This window comes from Dipodomys merriami, unplaced genomic scaffold (genome assembly GCF_024711535.1).
Source record: "Dipodomys merriami isolate MVZ:Mamm:240054 unplaced genomic scaffold, mDipMer1.0.p SCAF_1, whole genome shotgun sequence".
Lineage (NCBI taxonomy): Eukaryota > Metazoa > Chordata > Mammalia > Rodentia > Heteromyidae > Dipodomys > Dipodomys merriami.
In genome coordinates this window covers 15,656,097-15,672,387 of record NW_027202270.1, presented here as the reverse complement: position 1 = coordinate 15,672,387, position 16,291 = coordinate 15,656,097, and the positions used below count along the sequence as shown (strand labels likewise).

General features: G+C 40.2%; 1 long non-coding RNA gene across 3 annotated transcripts in view; it reads left to right on the top strand.

The window, feature by feature from the left end:
* Positions 1 to 16,291, top strand: part of LOC138829122 (uncharacterized) — a 165,480-nt gene that overhangs the window by 58,755 nt on the left and 90,434 nt on the right. The window lies entirely within an intron of this gene.

Sequence of the window (16,291 nt, the reverse complement as noted above, 5' to 3'; positions counted from 1 at the left end):
CACTCATTTCATTTTCTAGATGAGCAGATGAGATAGATGAAATAAAAGCACAGGAAGCCAGGATGGATAATCAGGTTCCCAGCTTTAGAAAGGCCCTAATGTATACTGTAGTAAAAATACAGTTTTACAAAATGACCACTTACTCTGATACACAACTAGTGTACAGCATGGCACGCATAAAAATCCACAGCATTTGAAGGGCGAAAGTAGGTTAAATAGAGGCAGTGGTTTTTGGCTAGTGGTAGCTACAGGATTTTGGGTGCTCCAAGCTTCTGATGGCTGGGCATATTTATCATTGGGAAGACCTGAGCCCTAAGGTCCGCCACAGAGACTCTGTGAATAGCTGTCCTTGGTGCCACCTATTCCATGGATAGCTCCCAGATTTTGCTGCTTCCTTCCTCTTAGCCCTGGATTGTGCACATTACATGAACAGGCCAAGTTGGACATCCCTGAAAGTTTGGAGTTCATTGTTCACACACAAAAGTCCCCTCTCATCCCCAGCAAATGGACCCTTTCCTCCACATCAACCAAATGTTCATTTTTCAACCATCAGCTGTTTTCTTTTTCCTGTCCAACAGAAACAATCTAGTTATACTCACATTAAGTTGCTGAAGACTGGTGTATCCTCTCTTCTAAGAAAATAAGAAAAGTTACATGTCAAAGGAAGAATTAGTTAAGTAAGGGAAACAAGCCTTGTAAATCCAAGAGACTCATTGCCATTGCTGGGTGAAGAGGTAGCCATTCTCTCCCAACCACATAAGGATAAATGAAAAGCAGGGATCTTTTCTTCAGCAGTACTGGCAACACATTGCCTCTCCTCTCCGCTTTAATGTGCAGTTCTGAAAATCTTGATAATGTCAACTTTTTAGGATTATGATTTTTATTAGCCTATTTGGGAATCTGAGAGCTCTGAATGGCAACTGTTTTTTCTGAATTGTTGGATGGGCACAAAAGGAGTGCCTAGGTTGGTTGTGCCTAGGATAGGTACATAAAGAAAAGTCACTGACAGCTGGACATACATGTTATACCTTGGCTCTACAAATAATCAGTCAAAGGCTGGGAAAAATATTAACAATTACCTACTGTGTAGATGGGAGTGAAGACATGTTCTAAGAGTGAAGTTGAAGTTAGACTTTGGCAGGTAGTGAGTTCATTGGTAGACCATATGGAGAGATTGCCTACGAGGCTTGTAAACTGTGTGTGTATGTGTGTGTGCATGACAACATGTCTAATGGTAATCCCAACCCTCAGATTTCATCTCTGGTAATGCTCTTCATGTGCTGATACCCTACAATCTTATTATTTCTCTCTTTCCCACTCTGTCTCTGTCTTTCTGTTTCTCATTTTTTGATCTGTCACAGCATAATGCTTTGTGTTCAGTTGTGTCACTTTCCTGAACAAATCTAGTGGATATTTGATTCTTGTGATACCCAGAGGAAGGGTGCAGCTCACATTAGCTTTCAAGCATAAATGGGACAGCAAAACTAACAGGGAAATGTCTTCTCCATCACTGAAAATGGTAGGCTCACAGCTCTTTATTTGTCAATTTTTTGAGCAAATCTAGTATATAGCTTATTTCGGTGTGGTAATCCATCCTAAAACTCAGAAGCCTAAAACAATGGTTATTATCAAATATTTACCCTAGCTATTAGAATATTTAACATAATATAGCTATCACATTCTTCTTGTTGTTAATATTACTTTAGGTATTATTATAGCTCAAGACTGGTGGGTTGGCTGGTGCTGGCAGGACTTGTTTAAGGGTCTCTGCTGACTTCACTGGCCTGCACAATTGCTCTAGGATGGACTTGATCTCTTTCACTCTCTTTCTTTTGGTCTTCCTGGTTTAGCAGGTTTGCCCGAGAAGTTCCTCAGCATGGAAGTAGCAAAGAGATGGGGCGGGGTGGAGAGGGGGAAAACAAGCAGAAACTTGCAAACCATCTTCAAGAACAGGTTTGGGCAAGGCACACTGTTACATGTGCTCCCTTGGCCAAAATGAGTGAAGTTACTAAATGTTCATGAAAATGTAAGGACAAGAAGAGAGTGTGATTACTCCCCCCCCCCACAACTAAAGGGCAACCTCACAAACTGCAGTAGGTTGTTTGGTTTTACAAGACTGCTAAGGAAGGGGTATGCATAGCATGGAGATAGAGTTATCACAGAGGTGATCCCAAGGTCAACACTGCAGTGTGCTTGTGTGTGCATGTGTGCACACAAATACCCCCCCACACACACATTCCATGCTAAATACAAAGGAGATACACACGCTTGAAAAAATAGCCAAAGAAAGTTCCTTACTGCTTTACTGAAACAACCTCATCCCCCACTCTCTCACACATTGTATTTTTTATGCTTTAATGTATACTTTAATTCTCACCTTAGCTTATTTACTCAATTAAAAAAGAGATTCAACCGTAGAAAACTCCATCACTCATCATCCAGTAGGATTTGTTCTGGAAAGAGGTGCGTATCATTTTTCAGACTCATTAGCTATTCAGTTTTTTAATTGCATATTCTAGATGCTGTTGGTTTATGTAAATGTTTCTGTGGTGTTAAAAGTGACCTTGTTTATCACCTCCTAGTCTAAAAGAAACTATTGCTTATTAAAGAATGAGAGGAGAAGTCAGCCTCTTAAGGTTTTTGGAGAGGTTTGTCACTGGATAAACTATAAATGTTTGGTACAATACCAACTGGTTCTTTCAGCTCACGGAAAGAACATTCATATAAATAGCAGTTTGTAGGGGCTATTTCTTGCCCTAAGCAAAATGATGCAAGTATCAGTTTACAGGAAATCTTTTTTACTTTTTTGGGGAAAAAAAAATCTACCAAGAGAAAAGGATTAACTGAAATTCCTTAAGCAGGTTTCTTAAACTGCTGTGAATTCCTTTTGTTTGTCTTGAGCAAGTGTGTTACTCTTTAATGAGATTATTTTGATCTTTTCTCCAGGTTTGAGTGCAATATATAACAAAGATTTCTTTCTATTGCCCTTTTCTTCCAAGGAAATGTCTTTCCGTTAGGCTAACTGTTGATAGCTGAATTATTATACCCAATTGTTCTGATTTATATATTCCAGGTCTGCCTAGCATTTTATATTTTTCCTGCCCTGGGCTTTGTCTGTACAAGGTATCCAGATCAACCACCTTTTTTTCTAATGTGTATGTGGCATTAACTCTGCTGTGACCTTCTCCTGCTACCCCGGCTCCCCCTGCTCTTCCTCCTCCTCTTCCTCCTCCTCCTCCTCTCCTCCTTCTTCTTCTTCCCCTCCTCCTCAACTTTGTCTTCTGTGCTGGTCCTGGGACCTATGGCCTTGGCACCACACATTTTTGCTCAAGCCTGGCACTTTTCCACTTGAGCCACAGCTCCACTCGAACTTTTTGTTGGTTAATTGGAGATAGGAGGCTCATAAACTTTTCTGCCTGGGCTGGCTTTGGGCTGGGGTCCTTAGAGCTCAACCTCCTGAGTAACCAGGATTCCAGGGCGTGAGGCACTGACTCATGGCCTGTGATCTACTTCTTTATCTTCTCATCAGCCATTCTCTGGCTCCATCACTGTGCTGTAGTCAAAGTCCACTGTGTTCCAAACCTCTTCCTAGGTTGCTCTCTCCCAGAGTAGCTTGTTATACTGGGAGAAGCAGGTCTGTAATTCCTACAGTCTCAGCTTTCTTGTTGCAAATCAAGATCAGGCTAAATAAATCCTTTCCAGCTCTAATATTCTTTGATTCTGAGTGCTTTCCAGTCTCTGATTCTTTGATGCTGGTTGAATTTTGAAGAGGTTAGGAGACTCAAGTACCCAGAGCTTGTACAAATACAGAGATGGTACCTCTTCAGTCCAGAGTCCTTCCTAACCTCTCACACTACTTCCCTTCTCCCCAGCCCTGTTGTCAATAGACCCTTAGTGTGCAGAATATCTACACTGCAGTTTGGCACAAGTGTGTACAGTGTAAGTTAGCTGACTGTTATCTTCGCTTTGGTCAACATTTCTGCTCCACTTTCTCTCTCTGTCCTCTTTTATCCATTTTCCTTTCCTGTCTTTTGCAGTGCTATGAGATCAAACCCAGGGCAATGCACATGCTACACAGTTGTTCTGTTGTTCTACCAGAGTTTTATTTCATCTTTTTTTTTTAGACCCAGTCTTGTAGTATAGTCCCAAGTGTGGCCTTGAACTCACTAGCCTGACTGATTACAGGCATGTGGCACCATACCAGGCTTATTAGTCATCATTTCTTGATGTTCATGAGATCCTTTCCTTTCTTATATATCAGTATCTGTTCAGCATTGAATGCCTACCACATGCCACGTGTAGCACTACTTATTGGGGGTGCCTGGTGGTAAAGAAAGACACAGATCTATGTTAGGGTAGAAATGGGTTGAATTTCATGGGTGAGAAATACCTTGCCTTGGACTAGTAGTGTATTGAGATGTATTCAATGTCTGGTTGTCCTGACGTTGCTTGTGGCAGGAGAGTCTTTGCATTTTATAAATCTAGTTAGGTTAGTATCTACACATGAATATGTACACACACATTTGCTATGTATGTGTGTGTGTATATATATATATATATATATACACAAATCTGAATATTCACGTACATATGTTTATATATGTATATTTGTATACATGTGTGTATATACATACATATGTATCACAATAATTTTAACACTCATTAAGGCATGTGGTCCAAATCTGATTTGTATTGTCCAATCTGTCCCTGTCTCTTTCTCCTTCTCTCTCTCCCCTGCCTCTCTCTTCCTGTCCTCTTCTTCTTTCTACCTCCTTCTTTCCCTCCCTTCCTTCTTTCCCCTTCTCTCTACTTAAATTCAAGACCAAAGGCTTTAAAATTTTACATCTTCCAAAAATCTTTCAATGACTCTTTTCTATGATCTTGGAGTTCATGTTCTCTACAACTGTTTTAGAGTGTTAATTTATAATGACCACATGTACAGTACTTAGTATACTGTATTAACCACTATAAGTTTGGATTTAGAACATCTCCTGAAGTCACATTTGTGTTAAAAACTTGTTTATTAGTATGCTGATATGGAAAGGCAGAAATCTTTAAGTAGTGGGGCCTAGATGGAGGATTTGGGTCATGGGCAGGGGACATATCCTTGAAGGGGAATATAGACTTTTGTCTCTTCCTTTTTCTCCTTTTCATTTCTCTGCAACCAGGTTATTGGGATTCTTCCTGCCCTATCTCCTCTTGTCCCAATATATTGTACTGCCACAATAGAGTCATGGACTAACACTCCAAAATACATGAGCCAAACAAAAACCTTTCCTCTTTATAAGTTGATTTACCTTAGGCATTTGTTACAGTAACATGAAACTGATGGATACAAGCCATTTTTGGCTTTTTAATGACCTGAAAGGTTCAAAGAGATAAAAAAAAGTCTCTTTCAGATAATGTGCTCGCTGCTTCATTTTATGCTATGAAAATTTCTCCTAATTTGGTCACACTGTAGTCAGTAAAAGGCAGGCATCTTTGCCGTATCATCTCTTTTCTTCCCACTGGGGGCTTTGCTTTGTTAACTTATGGAAGCTTTTAGGATTACTGTCTTAACGTTTATATTGGAGGCTTTTATAACGGATCAGATAACATCACTCATTTTCAACATCTAAAATAAAGATAGCAATCTCAGTGGCATTAGATCCTTGAGAACATCTAATGAAATGATGCTTGTAAAAGCATTTAGCTCTATACGGGAGACCTAATGGAGGCTCCATGTAAGTCACGACTGATTTAAAGATCTGAGAGGACCGATTAAAATGGGGAAATTCTATAGTTTCACTCTCCCTAACATGACTAGTATTTTCATGATAATGTCTGTAGTTGTAAAGACTGGAAAGTTAAAACACTTAAGTTATATCACTTGTGGATCTCCTTGTGGCTTCGTTTCCTCATCTGTCAAATGGAGCCTATATTTCTTTACCTAATATGGTTGTATGGAGACATCAACTCCTATAAAATGCCCAGAACAGTCTCAGTGCACTATGGGATGGGCATGGGTGTTAGCTATTATCCCTATTTTTCTAAACTTCCTCTCCGTCCCTATACATGCTTATTTTATTGTAATCTTAACATCTAACCATTATCCTGAGGTATACATTTCATCAAACTTGCACAGACATTTAATTTTTACTGGATTCAATTCCTTCATAAGAGCTAATCAAACTCTGTACTATCAGCTACTGTTGGACATGTAAGCGCCTCTCCATTTTCAGAGAGAGTATTACAGATCTACCTAAAGGAACAGGTTAGTTTTCTGTCTTGAATGATGATAGCCTTACAATAAGGCACACAAGTATCTTATGGACCATTATCTTTGTCTATATTGCTTTCCAAATGGATTACATCAGTCGTCGTGAATGTTTTAAGCATGTGACAACACGGAGATGGGTTTGGGCAATCCAGCCACAGGGTCTGGTCTTTTACACAGTCACCTTGAGGAGGTAGTGAGTCAGGAAATTAGAGTGATGTCGCTTTGTCACCTTCCTTAAGGGCTGCTCCCCTGTCACCATCAGACTCCAGAAATCAGAGATGAGGCAGCTGTTGGTGGCCATCTATTCCGGTCTCAGGTACTGATCCCAACTGCCTTTCCAGGGGCCAATCTGTAGCTCCCATTATGAGCACCCTTTCAATTGATTCTTCACTATCAAGCTGTTCTCAGATCTTAGTGGCCTGTTTTTGGATTCTGTGTCCTGGTTTCCTGGCCTTTGTGGTCTTATCTCTGATCAAATCCTCATTAATGTGACCCCAGGAGACAACAGTGAGGACACACTGTATTCTTAGTTCAAAGGAATGCCCACCAGGTTTCCAGGGGACCTGCATTAGCTCTAGATTTAGTGGTCAGATTTTATCTTTGCCCATGGGTAATAGAAACAGTTTCCTTTAGGCACAAAGAATAAACACAAACTCTCCAATTCTTGCTTTGGCTGACCTCAAACCACAATATTCCTATCTCTGCCACTTAAGTAGTTGGGGCTACAGGCATGCACCCTGTGTCTGGTCCAATGCTTTATTTCTTGCTTTGCGTGCTGGTTGTTAAGATTCCTTGAGCTCTTCATTCACTGATAGAGCGTTGTCTAGAACTGAAGCTTAAGCAAGGTCTTTAGTATTTCATTGTTTAGAGTTATTTTTTGGCTACTCCTGTCCTCGCTGTTTGCTGGTTAAAATGAAAGGTGATGGGCAGCAATGGTGTCTCTGCTTGTGAGTCTTGTGGTGGTTTTGAGAATGCAGGTTGGTATCCTGTGTGCCTCAGAGCGTGGTGCTCACACAGTGATCAATGTGTTTACATAAACTATTTGCTGAGGAGGGAAAAGTGCATTTCCTGTGCTTAAGCAACTAAAGATTCATCCAAATAATTACAGAAAAAAAACCATACAAAAACCAAATCAAAACTTACTAAGCAATCTGGTGAATGAGTGTTGAGTGCCCCCAGAAATGAGTTTCCTGAGTAGGCACACTGTTCTCACAAATGTCTAATGAAGGCAAGAAGTTCCAGGTCTTTTGGCCCTGACTAGTAGGCTGCAGGGAAGAGTAAGCTGAGAGATGTTTAGGCTTGAGCTTGCTGACCTACAAGGAGGGAACCTAGTTTGATGGGGGCTGAGACAGACTAAAGGGATACTGGGAGTGGAGGATATAGGCAGAGGTGGAGAGTCACAAGTATGAGTTGCCAAGCCAGAGTGTGGCAAAGTCTTGAAGGTTGATATAAGCAGAGGATTGGAGCCCAAAGAGCGTCATGTAACAAGAAATGTGTACTAAAGTTACCAGCACAACTATGTTTATTGCAGCATTATTTACCATAGCTAAGATATGGAACCAACCCAGATGCCCCTCAGTAGATGAATGGATCAAGAAAATGTGGTATATATACACAATGGAATTGTATGCCTCCATCAGAAGGAATGACATTGCTCCATTTGTTAGAAAATGGAAAGACTTGGAAAAAAATTAAGTGAAGTAAGCCAGGCACAAAGAAACATAGATTTCATGGTTTCCCTTATTTGCAATAACTAGTATATGTCTGAGACAAGCAGAAATGGTGAGATAAGTTGATGTTAGGCAAAATGAACCCCAAGATAAGGATTCAAATGTTTTTGCTTTCTTGCGATTGTTTCTAACATATTTATAAGATGATTTCTTTGTTGCTTTGTATGTCCCTCCCCCATGGTATAACCCCTGCTCTCACTGTATTTGACATTGGTATAATTTGTGGAGGGGAAGGGAAAAAACAAATCATCTAAATAGGGATACAGGTGGACCCATTGCAACAATGAGATATACAAGATGTTATGTCGAAAAATGAACTTTACAACTTTGGCTGGGGGTCAGGGTGTGGGGTGGGAGGGAGATGGGAAGGGATGGGAAGGGGAAACAAAGGAGGAGGCAACAATGCTTGATAAGAAATGCACTCATTACCTTGCCCATGTAATTGTAACTCCTCTGTACGATATTTTCACAATAAAAAAAAGAAATGTATAAAATTTGGAGACATGAATATGCAAAGCTGTATTATTGATAATTTTACTATCTGTAGACACTCTGCTATAATATAATATGTAATGTCATTTAATTCTCTGCAGCATAATGATCTACTCAGATCTATATCTACATCTTCATCTATCTATCTATCTATCTATCTATCTATCTATCTATCTATCTATCTATCTATCTATCTATCTATCTATCTTTCTATCTATCTGTCTACCTATTTATCTATTGTACCGGTTTTGCAGATGATTAGCTATGGTTCTGCAAGGTAAAATTCACTAAAAATTTACATGGGTTCAAAAGTGTTGTTTTGTAGCCTTTTAGTTTTATACCCCAGAGTCAAATGTAGTTTCTAACTTTTAGAGTAGAAGTAAGGAGAGAGGTTAGTTCTGAGACTAGAAGGCAGAATTCTAGTTTGGTAGGGACTAGAATGTGTGGACAATGCAGAGAAAGAAGACAAGACCTTTTGCTGAGCATGTATCAAGCACCGATGGTTCTTAAATACTAGAATTACTATAGTTACTAGAGCAACTAGAGTTATCAAGATGATAGATGTGTGATTCCTGGGACTCAGGTCCTCAGCAACAAAAGTAGAACCAAATCTTAGCTATGGTGAATAATATTGTAATAAACATAGTTGTGCTGGTAGCTTTAGTATGGCCTTGTTTGTGATCATTGGGGTAAATGCCCAGAAGTGAGATTGCTGGGTCTTGGGGAGCTCTATGTAGAGTCTTTTGAGAAACCTCCATACTGCTTTCCAGAGTGGTTGAACAAGTTTACACTCCCACCAACAGTGCAGTAGGGTTACCTTTTGGCCATATCTCCTCCAGCATCTGTTCTTATTAGATTTCTTGATTATAGCAATTCTAACTGGGATGAGGTGGAATCTCAATGTTGTCTTGATTTGCATTTCTTTTATAGCCAGAGAAGTTGAGAATTTCTTCATGTGTCTATTGGCCATTCTTATTTCCTCTTCAGAGAAGTTTCTCTTTAAGTCTTTAGCCCACTTATTAATCTGGTGTTTGTTTGTTTGAGAATTTGTTTTGGGGGGATTTATTTTTTTGAGGTTTAAGTTTATTTTAGATATGAGTTCCTTGTCTGTTGTATGGCTAGTGAAGATCTTCTCCCAATCCATGAACTTTCTATTGCTCTTGCTAGCTATGTCCTTTGCCATGCAGAAGCTCTGCAGTTTAATGCAATCAGTAGAAGAATGGATTCAAGAAAGTGTGGTATATATACACAGTGAAATTCTATGCTTCCATCAGAAAAAGTGGCACTGCCCCATTTGTTAGGAAATGGAGAGACTTGGGAAAAAATTACATTAAGTGAAGCAAGCCAGACCCAAAGAAATATAGGTCCCATGTTTTCCCTTATTTGTCAGATGAGCAGAAAAGGTCAAAAGCTAGGTACATATGACCATATAAGATGATGCTAAACTAAATGAACCCCAAGATATAGACACAAGAGGTTTTCCTTTGTTGTTGTTTTTAATGTACTATATTTTTTTCTTTCTTTCTTTCTTTCTTTCTTTCTTTCTTTCTTTCTTTCTTTCTTTCTTTCTTTCTTTCTTTCTTTCTTTCTTTCTTTCCTCCCTCTCTCTCTCTCTCTCTCTCTCTCTCTCTCTCTCTCTCTCTCTCTCTCTCTCTTTCTTTCTCTTTTTGTCAGTTGTGGGGGCCTGGCCGCTGTTCCTTAGCTTTTCAGCTCAAGGCTAGCGCTCTACCACTTGAGTCACAGTTCTACTTCTGGTTTTCTGAGTGGTTTATTGGAGATGAGAGTCTCACAGAGTTCCCTGCCTGGGCTGGCTTTGAACCACGATCCTCAGATCTCAGCCTCCTGAGTAGGATTACAGGCATGAGCTACTGGTGTCCAGCTTTTTTTCATTTATTTATTTGTTTATTTATTTATTTATTTATTTTTTCCCCTATGGTATATCCCCTGTATTGTCGTTGTATTTGATTTTGGTGCCCTGCATCTTGTATATACATTTATCTACTTTGGGGAGGGGAAGGGGAATAACAAAATGCTGAAACAAGGACACAGGATGACCCATTGTAACAGTGATACTCACAAGACACTATGTTGGAAATGAACTTTACCACTTTGGGGGATGGGTGGGGGAGTGGGGGAGGTGGGGGAGGGAAGGGATAGAAGAAAAACAAAGGAGGAGGTAACAATGCTCAATAGGAAATGTACTCATTACCTTATTTATGTAACTGTAACCCATCTGTTCAGCATCTTTACAATAAAATAAAATTTAAGAAAAGTAGAACCAAGTTATTAGGATCCTGTATAAGCTTGAGAGATAATTGAGGCAGCAATGAACAAATACTGATTTCTTGAGCTGGTGAACTGTATCACTGTTCAAGTCTGGGGTGAGATTAAGCCTTTGGATGGGAGAAAATTATGTTGCGGTACAGGAGGGTAAAGGACTAAGACGAGGCTATTCTGCTTATCCAAGTTCTTCTTTTGAGACAATCTTTTTTTTTGTGAAGTTACCATACAGAGGGGTTACAATTACATGGGCAAGGTAATAAGTACATTTCTTTTTTTTTTTTTTGGGTCCAGTCGTGGGGCCTGAACTCTGGGCCTGGGTGCTGTCCCTCAGCTCTTCAGCTCAAGGCTAGCACTCTACCACTTGAGCCACAGCGCCACTTCTGGCTTTTTTCTTTTTGCTTATGTGGTGCTGAGGAATTGAACTCAGGGCCTCAGGCATGCAAGGCAAGTGCTCTACCACTGAGCCATCTTCCCCAGCCCATGAGTACATTTCTTATCCAGCATTGTTGCCTCCTCCTTTGTTTCCCCTTCCCATCTTGATGAGTATGTCAAGAGAAGGATCATTACATGATAGACTGTAAGCTAATTAAAACCCATACATGACATCACAAGGACTGAAAACAGCCAGCAACCTAAAACTTGTATTTTTTTTCAATCACCTAAAAGCCTATAAGGGATCTGACTTCAGTCCTTTGAGAGACCGTGGTTTTTGCTTTGTCAACTGTTCCTCATCCTTCAAAAGATTTCTGTATTTGGACATTAGCTAGAGAAGGCTTCTTCTGTTGCTTATAACTCTAAAATCTGGCTAATAGAGCCAAAGGAAGTATATAGAGATGGCAGAAAAGAAAATAGATTGAATCACTGATAAGGTGAAATATTTTTTCTTTATCTTTGAATCTAAAGGTTCTGGTTCAGTGTGGTGTTCCTGATAGATGCTCAATAAATATTTGTTGAACAAAATAAGAAATGAATAGACAAAAAGGTTACCTTCAATTAGTCAGATCACTGTGGTTATGTCAATGCAGTTTAGAACAGGTTTAGAACAGCCCATACCAATCCTTTAAATCTGGCCAGGAATATTTTCTGTTTTGCAAGTAAGATGAAGCACATCTTCATTTTTGTGGCAGCCACTATTTCTCCTGGGGGAAATGGGGGTTATTGTAATTCCAGCTTAACTGAAATATGTAAGGCTTACTCATCTTATGCATAAAATTGATAACCTGTGCATCAGGGACTGTCTATTTCTTTCTTATTAATCCATTTTAGACTTTATAAGTCAACTGAGCATTCAGCTTTTGAAAAATGATTCTGGAAAATTATTTTACATAAGTACTAGTAAATACTAGTATGTATTCCTGGAAGGGGATGGAAATATTCCATTCAGTCTCTGGTGGCCTGAAGAGCACAAATAGTGGGCTGGAAGACAGAGCTGAGTTTAGATAACAGCAATGCATGGGCTGGTCAGTTCTACTTTTCATTTAATGAGGATGATTTATTTTAAAACTTCGTAAGGGGGGTGGGAAATCATAAGGCAGATGAGAGAAATACATGCACAGATCAATAGCCAGCATGACTCGTAGTAGGAAAATTGTAAGTTTTCATCTTTTAGGTTCATGCATGTGGGCAGTTGGAAGATTTTAATGATGTCATTAAGTTTATGTTTGTAGACTGTAAGCATGGCCAGGCTGTTAATCTTTTTATAAATTGTGAGCAAAGGGATGCTTCACAGTTTTAAGAGGACATGGATATGGGCAAATTCAGTCTGTTTAATTCTGCAGTTGGCCATCTTTGTGCTGAAGGAATGAAAATTGTGGCTTCCTAGAAAAGGCCTCACTTTTTACAGACCCGCGAGATTTTTATGTCTTTCTGAGATGACCAGGAACTATTGTTTAGAAAGGGTGGTGGGCTTGGGGGCTAGCTGTAGTGGCTCCTCTGTGTGAATTTGACTTACAACCAAGCCAACAGAAGCAAAGTAAATGGAGGATAAATCTAATTAATCCTATGATTAAAGTAAAAGCAAAATTTGCCATCAAATATTTTATGGTTAAGATTTATTATATTGTGATCCAAAAATTTGAAAAACCACTGTAGCTTTCCATTTGCATTTTTTTGTTAGTGTAAACTTGAACCGATTTAATTATTTGATTTTTGATGAAATTATTTCTCCTAATTGGCCCCTGCGCAAGCATAAATTATTTACCATGATGCTTAAAGTTAAGTGATTTTTTTCCCCTGCATATCAAAATCAGTTTGAGGAAATGGGATAAATACCAATGTTTAAAGCAGTATAAGAATTATAATAAAGTACAAATCTTGGGGTTATCTTTTTGGCATTATGAACATGATCTTTATTTAAAATGCCTAAAAAGTAAAAGAGGGAAATTTGGTTTTGGAAAACAAATGCTCTAGTTGGACTGAGCCAGGCCTGGCTAGTAGTAGAAGACCAATTATGGATTGAGTAAAGAGGAGACTGAGGGGGTATGTAGGGCATCTGGGCCAGGGGAGTGCTGGGTCTGGGGATGGGGCAGAAACATTGGCAATGGCAGAAAAGGGACCTGGTGCTTGGGACCAGTCTGGAGTCATTCTCTGAAACCACATGGCTCAGTATCCACATCAAGGCAGGCAAAGAAATACCAAAGGATCAGTAGGTTTTTCAGGTGGCGCCAGTAAAAAGAAGCTTGATTGAGTAGCCAAGAATAACAAACACACACAGAAAGGGGGCAGAGGAGCAGTATGAAAGTCTTGGCAAAGCGTTTTGGAAACTGCAAGCAAAAATCAAAGCAAAGTGTCTGGACCCCAGATGAGGCAATCCTTTGAGATTAGAGTTTTATTTTGGTCGGAATTGCGTCTTCAGAAATGTATGCTGAAGCCGGGGTGGTGCCCCATACCTGTAATTCTGCCTCCTCAGGAGACTGAGATCTGAGAATTGTGGTTCAAAGCCAACCTGGGCAGGAAAGTCCATGAGACTTCTATCTCCAGTTAAATACCAACAAGCTGGAAGTGGAGCTGTGTCTCAAATAGTAGAGCACTAGCTTTGAGCACAAAAACTCATAGTGCCCTGGACCTGAGTTCAAGGCCAGGGACTGGCACAAAAATAAAACAAATCAATAACAACAACAACAACAAAACAAAAACAAAAATATGTTTGTTTTTGAGACCTGTAAATGTGACTTATTGTGGAAATAGGGACTATGTGATATAATCAGATTAGATGAGAATATTGCTTTTGGTCCTAATGAAATATGACTGCTCTTCTCCTCCTCGCCCTCCTCCTTTTCTTCTTTCTCCTCTACTTCCTCTTCCTCCTTCTTCTCCATTTTCTTCTTCTTCCAGCATGTGCAAGGCACATGGTCTACCACTGGAGCCACATCTTTTTGTTTTGGTTATTTTTCAAATAGGGTCTTGTGTTCATGCCTGGGCATGCATGGACTTTATTCCTCCTATTTACACTTCCTTTTAAGGTGAGATGACAAGAAGGCACCATTTTGCCTTGCTTTGTATTTGTTGACATGAAATCATCTGAACTTTTTTCCCCCAAGGTAACCATGAGGCATAAGTCCTTTGATCTTGACTTCCCAAGTTGCTGAGATTACAGGAGTGAGTCACTGTAGCCTGGCTATGACTAGTGTTCTTTTTTAAAAAAATTAAATTGTTTTTTATAAAAGTGATGTACAGAAGGCTTACATTTATATAAGTCAGGTAAAGAGTACATGTCTTTTCGGATAATGTCTGACTGGTGTTCTTATTAGAAGGAAGTACCTCATGAGGACAGAGACATATAGAGAAAATGCTATATAATGACTGAGGCAGTGATGGAATGACAACACTGCCAGCTAAAGAGATGCCAAATATCAACAGCTACTAGCAGAAGCCAGGAAGAAGCAAAGGTGGATTCTACCTAGAGTCTCAGGGGATGAAGGTCCTGTTGATATCTTGGTTGTGTACTTGCAGCCTCCAGGAATGTGAGGAAATACATTTCTGCTATTTTAGGTCAATTGGTTTATAGTAAGCTGTTATGTCAGCCCTAGCCCACTGCATCTCCCTATGTATATCTATTGTACTGGGCTTAAGCCCTGCTCATTTCCCAGACCCCTGACAGAGGTGGAGATTAGGAAGAAGGGTGATGAGCAAGGTGGTTTCTGTTCACCTGAACTGAAGATTATCTGATCTTTCTTCTTTTTTAATTTTAATTTTTTTATTGTAAAAATACTGTACAGAGGGGTTACAATTACATGGGCAAGATAATGAGTACATTTTTTATCAAGCATTGTAGCCTCCTCCTTTGTTTCCCCTTCCCATCCCTTCCCATCCTCCCCCCGCCCCCCCCCCACCAAAGTTGTAAAGTTTGGTTTTGACATAACGACTTGTACTTCTCATTGTTGCAATGGGTCCACCTGTATCTTCTTATAACGTTGACCTGGGGTGAGCAATTCATTTCTATCTACCCTCAAAGCATGTGTAGGAGAAGCATGGTGTACGAATGATGGTGTACACTAAGTACTGTTTTCTCTAGAAAAAAAATTGCCCTCATCACCTTATGCTACAAGCAGAGAGAGGGAGAGAGGGAAGGGGAGAGAGAGAGAGAGAGAGAGAGAGAGAGAGAGAGAGAGAGAGAGAGAGAGAGAGAGAGAGAGAGAGAGAGAGAGAGAGAGAGAGAGAGGCAAAGGGGGTCAATTGTTGAAGAAGCAAAACAGAACATTCTTGAAAAACAACCTGGAGGCTTCAAGCAGTCTCCCTGGTTCCAGAAAGGTGATCCTTCTTAACTGCCCACATTGACGAGGTACTGTGAGGATGGAATATGACTGGACACCAAGCATTTAGGTTGACAGACAATAGTAAATTAGCAAGCATTCAAACACGGTATTTTTCTTTAACCAGGACTCTGTCCTCTGTCAGCTCCTCCCGACACACTTAAGCACACACACACACACACACACACACACACACACACACACACACACACACACACACACACACACACACACACACACACACACACACACACACACACACACACACACACACACACACACACACACACACCCCTCTGCAAACTGAATTCTATGGGACTATCTTCACAGGGTCTCTGGGACTAGGACCATCTCTCAGTTGCTACCCTGTATCCTGATTGCTCCCATAGCCTTGGCTTTGCTGACCAGAGCATTCGAGCTTGGAGCTGACTATAGGCTGATGGAGCCACATAGCAGTCCCCTCCAACGGGCCTTACCTTCAGTCCTGGGCATCCTCTCCCTGCTTCCTCTTCAGTAGCCTCACCACTAGCCTCATCCTCACCACTGAGCACTGCCACCATTAGATTCTCCTTCTGGGGCTCTGGTTCACCTTGATGGGATGCATAGCTACTTTGAAAGCATGTGTGGGAAGTTTTCTCCTTTACCTCACTATCCCTCTTTTCCCTCCTGAACCATCTGGGCAAATAGACAAGATTACAGAGATAGAAATCATGAAGAGCATAACAGTAGCTTACCAAAAAGCTATAGCAATAAAAAAATTATTATTACTTTTTGGT